The sequence below is a fragment of the Microcaecilia unicolor genome, chromosome 3, assembly GCF_901765095.1.
Source record: "Microcaecilia unicolor chromosome 3, aMicUni1.1, whole genome shotgun sequence".
In the NCBI taxonomy this organism is placed as follows: Eukaryota; Metazoa; Chordata; class Amphibia; order Gymnophiona; family Siphonopidae; genus Microcaecilia; species Microcaecilia unicolor.
The window spans coordinates 211,594,771-211,600,411 of record NC_044033.1 but is presented as its reverse complement, the minus strand read 5'-3'; positions in this window follow the sequence as shown (position 1 = coordinate 211,600,411).

Genomic DNA, 5,641 nt, shown 5'->3' with positions numbered 1-5,641 from the left:
GGGGCATAATCGAACGTCGCCGGTGATCTAATTTGACAGCGGAGCAACAGCTGGCCAGAACCATATTTTCAAAAAAGGCCGGCCATTTTTTTTCTATAATACGGGTTAGCCTGGCCAAATGCCAGAGTTCACCGGGTTTGAGATGGCTGGTTTTGTTTTTCAGCGATAATGGAAAAAAATGCCGGCCATCTCAAACCCGGCAAAATCCAAGGCATTTGGTCATGGGAGGAGCCAGCATTTGTAGTGCACTGGTCCCCCTGACATGCCAGGACACCAACCGGGCACCCTAGGGGGCACTTCTAAAAATGTTTTTAAAATGCACAAATAGCTCCCAGGTGCATAGCTCTCTTACCTTGGGTGCTGAGCCCCCCCCCCCAAATCCCCCCAAACCCACTCCCCACAATTCTACACCATTACCATAGCCCTTATGGGTGAAGGGGGGCACCTACATGTGGGTACAGTGGGTTTTGGGGGGGGTTGGAGGGCTCAACACTTAGCACCACAAGTGTAACAGGTAGGGGGGGGGTGGACCTGGGTCTGCCTGCCTGAAGTGCACTGCACCTGTTAAAAACTGCTCCAGGGACTTGCATACTGCTGTCTGGGAGCTGGGTATGACATTTGAGGCTGGCAAACAGGCTGGTAAAAAAAGGTTTTTATTTTGTTAGTGTGAGAGGGGGTTGGTGACCACTGGGGGACTACGGGGAGGTCATCCCCCATTTCCTCCGGTAGTCATCTGGTCAGTTGGGGCACCTTTTTGAGGGTTGGTCATGAAAATAAAAGGACCAAGTAAACCCGGTGAAATACTGCTTAACGCCGCTTTTTTTTCCATTATCGGCGAAAGCCAGCCATCCGGTAGCCACGCCCATGCCCACCCATGTCCCGCCGACACGCCCCCTTGAACCTTCACCGGCGCGGTGACGGGAAAGCGGCGACGGTGTCAAAAAAGACGCTTTCGATTATACCATTTTTGCCGCTTTTGAGAGATCGCCGGCCTTCTCCCGATTTATGTCGGAAGATCACCGGCGATCACTTTCGAAAATAAGCCTGATAGTAACATAGTAAATGATGGCAGATAAAGACCTGAATGGTCCATCCAGTCTGCCCAACAAGATAAATTCATTTTACATGGTATGTGATACTTTATACTCAAGTTTGATTTGACCTTGCCATTCTCAGGGCATAGACCGTAGAAGTCTGTCCAGCACTTTTCTTGTACTAAGTTCTGAAGCTAACATAGAAGCCCCTTAAAATTTACACTCCAGCCCATCCCTATCTATTCAGTCATGATCAGGGCGTAGACCGTAGAAGTCTGCCCAGCTCCCATTTTCTTTCCCAGTTACCAGCGTCTCCACCCAATCTCCGCTAAGATTCTGCGGAACCATTCCTTCTAAACAGGATTCCTTTGTGTTTATCCCATGCATGTTTGAATTCCATTACTGTTTTCATCTGCACCACCTCCCGCGGGAGGTCATACTACATATCCACCACCCTCTCCGTGAAAACGTCCTGTGGGCAGGTCACCACGCATGAAAGGCCCTGGTGGGGCTAGCTGGAGGCAGCCTACTTTCTTTGTTGTCTCTGCTGGAAGCCTGCTATGCATTTGGAGTACCACAGGGGGTGGGGGGCTACAGAGAGATGTTGGACCCATGTGGGGGAGTAGGGAGAGATACTCTGGACTTGGGAGGGGGAAACAGTGGAAAGAGAGAGAGAGAGAAGGAAGGAGACCTGGAGCAAAGGGAGGGGAAATATTCTGAACCTGCAGGATGGGAAGAGAGGGGTAGAGATGGTGGACCTGGGGGGGAGCAGAATGAAGAGAAAGAGACAGACCTAGAGCAAAGGGAAGGGGGAAGGGCAGAGATGCTGAATGGAGAAGGGCAGAGGGAAAAGTGAGAGGGGGTGGTGACTGGACTGGGAGAAGAGAGATGGTAGACCAACAAACAGAGGGAGAGAGAGATGCTGGACCATAGGGAGAGAGAGAGGGGGTCAGGGGTGGGGGATACAGGAGGAAGGGGAGAAAAGATGTACATAGGGAGGGAGAGGGATATAGAGAAAAGGTGGTATATGTGGAGGGAGCTAAAGACAGAGTCACAAGGGGAGGGATGGGGATACAGAGGGGGGTATTGGACAGAGAAAGAAAGAGACACAGAGGAGAGATGCTGAATATGAGGGCAGGATAGAGACACTGAAAGGGCAGATGCTAAATAAGGAGAGTGGATATGGACAGGAACATAAAGGGGAAATGCTGGACAGGATGAATAGGGATCAAAAGGAAAGATGAATGGTGGACATAGAGAGTGAAGAAATGCTAAAAGGAGACCCTGGAAAGACTGTTAAGAACAAAACATAGAAAAGCAGAAAAGAAACACAAGGACCAAAGCAATGTTCAGACAACAAAGGTAGAAAAAAGGGTTTTTTTCTGAGTTTAATTGTAATATGTCAGCTTTGGGAAATGTGCATGGCTGATATCATGCATTTCAGTTTCTATTTCTATTACTGTGACAGGTTTTCTCTACAGGTCTGGAATGTGTTTGCTTTCTGCAGAATTTGTTTACTAGAGCTTCTTTCCCCCCCCCCCCCCCCCCCCCCCCCCCACCACCACCACCACTTCCCTTGGGTGAGATGGTGGCGTAGGGGGCCCATCTTAATTTTTCCACCCGGGGTCCATTCAGTTCTAGGTATGCCACCGGACCTACAAATGTATACAAACTCTTTTCCTTTCCCCAAACTATACATTACGCCTCTGCAGAATTTTGACTGCCCTGGAGAGGGTAATTTTGAGCCAGGCCAATTTACCTTGATAAATCCCTCTTTACACACATAAATGATTTTGAAAATTGCTTTCCTTATATCTGTGACACTGAAAAAATCATTTTAGATTTAAATCTTTTTTAATAAAGTTGATAGGTCCCTCTCGGATTGGCTCAGAGTGATCACACAGATGCCGCTGGGCATATTTGTGGGACGACAGGAATCCTGGCAGGTTTTTTTTACGCTTTAATTTCTGTGTTAATAACAGGATTCTCCAGGACATTTAGTATCATTAGGTTGTGCCAAGAGAGGATAATTGTTAACGTGATGTCTATTTATGTTGCATTTGTCATGTTTATTTATATAGTCTTTCATCTAAAGCACATTTTGAAATGTATGGTCAGAGAGGAGGAGGGAATGAGAATCAAAGACAGATAAGCTGGGGATGGGGGGAGGGGAGTCCTGCTTTTTCAGGTCTTGTTGATTTAAACACAAGGGGTCTATATTCAGAATGATTTAATTGGGCAGAAGAGACTCCTGCTAGTAGCTAAATTGGTCATCCTCCAAAAACTCCCAGCAAAATCACAGCTGGGAGGAACTAGTCTAAACAAAAGTAACGTGAGAAACTAGTCTAAACAACAATTCATCACTTATCCACAGTATATTGTGAATAGGACCCTCAGAGGTGGCATTTTCAATCAATGCAGAACATACTGCTCGCTGCTCACCTGTATCATCATCGGTCCTTTATATTTTTTATAACTTTTAGTGTATCTTTTTACAACTGCTTTTCCAGGGTCATAAAAATCCCTGGGACTCTCTAGGGAAGGGGTATTTTTTTTATATATTTACATTTATTTATAGTTGTTTAATACAGCTTTATATATTTTTGTTTTTATTTGTTAACATCACATTTAGCAACCATTAGTTTTGTTGAAGATTAATGGTGCGGGGTTTTGGGGAACCTCTCAAGAATTTTCAATTAGCCTTCCAGTCCAGTCTTTATTAGCTTATTCTAGCTTATTCCTGTTTGGATTGCACGCATACTAAGTTTTTTTTTTTTTTTCTTTTAACTCTTTTTTGTTTGGATGATTGTTTACTTTTCTATTTATAATGGCCTTTTTCATGATTTGATTTTATGTTATTTTGTATGTTATATTGTTAATCGTTATGATCTATATAAATACGGTATATCAAGTTTTATCTTTTTTGTTTGAATGATTGTTTACTTTTCTATTTGTAATGGCGTTCCTTTTTTATGATTTGATTTTATGTTATTTTATATTGTTAACCGCTTTGATATTCTTCTATGTAAAGACAGTAGATCAAGTTTTAAATAAACATAAACATAAACAATAAGACTGGGTAAAGTTAATCTGTAATAAATGAGAGTCGTTGCTTTTCTGTACTCAATACAAATTTGCAGTGGGGTTTAGGTCATTTTAGCTGTCTTATTTAGCGATTTGGGAGTGAAGAGTTATTGAATTGGGTAGGGGTGGTTTGGCTATATTGGGGAAGGGGGAGAGGGGTGGGTTGTTTCTGGGATCTATTTTATTCAAAAAAAACTTTCCTAAAATGGAAATCATTATTTTGCTGCTAACTTTAAGCAGCGCAGTTTAATTTTGGTTAGCTTTGACTGGTACTTTTCCATTTTGTACTGGGTTTAGTCTTTAATTCCCACTTCTGTTTGTTCAGCCTGTTGTTACTGTTTTGAATGTTGTAATAAATGATTTCTATAAATAAAAAATACAAATATTTAAATAAAAGATTAATTACATGAACCATATTGTCGTAAGCCATATTGGTTGGCTCTCACCAGAAGGGTAGAATAGCAAATTCAGGGGTCCTTTTATGAAGCTGCGGCATAAGGGGGCCTGAGCTGGCGTTGGCACGTGTTTTTGACGTGCGCTGAGGCTCCCTTCTACCACAGCAGGTAAAAGGCAGGTTTCCCTTTCCTTTAAGAAATGGCCATATGGGCTTCCTCTCATTTGCCGCACCGAGAATCGCTAGCGCGACTTTGTAAAAGAGGCTCTGTGTGATTTGTAGTGCCCAGTGCTGCGAGTCCCATAATGCACCAGGATGGGGGGCGTCAGAAATCCAGGACTGTCCCAAAATCTCCAGCCTGGAACTGGGTAACTTGGCATCTCTGCAAAGTTTCTGCGGTGTATGTGCCTCTCTTTCTGATAGGAAGTCATTAGAGACAGCGGCACTCAGCAATGTTGGATCAGTGGTGGTGGCAGACCTGGGGGAAAGGAAGGTGGCCATGGCAGCAGGAGCAGTGGCAGTGAGCCAGGGGGGAGCCACTTCATAGCTGCAGGAGACACCACCAACCAGCCTGTGCTAACTTAAGCCTCCTGCATTTCTTTACATCAGCCATCTCTGTGTGCTGAAATGATCGTAAGCTCCACTGATCAGGGACTCTCTCTTGTGTCTACCTGTACAGTGCAACATAAAGCTGCAGTCCTGTAAAAATGAGAAGTAGTAACTTAGGGAAGCAGCTACTGGTTTATTAAACACCCCTAAAGGAGTCCTGCTTTCCCAGCTGTAATCCTTTATGCAGTGTAAAGGAGACCTGCCTTCTCAGGCTGTGATCCTTTGCCCAGTACAAGGGAGACCTGTTCAGGCTGTGATCCTTTGTGCAGTATAAAGGAGACCTGTCTTCCACTCAAGCTGTGATTCTTTGTACAGTGTAAAGGAGACCTTCTTCCTACTAAGGCTGTGATCCTTTATACAGTGTAAAGACCTGTCTTCCACTCCAGGCTGTAATCCTGTGTGCTTGTTAAGTACAGGAAAGGCAGGGGATGAAAATGCTGCAGGTTCTTTCCAGTTGTGACTTAACCCATGAACCATTCATCACCTGCTGCTCACACTGCCCACTGCCTTCTCCACCTCC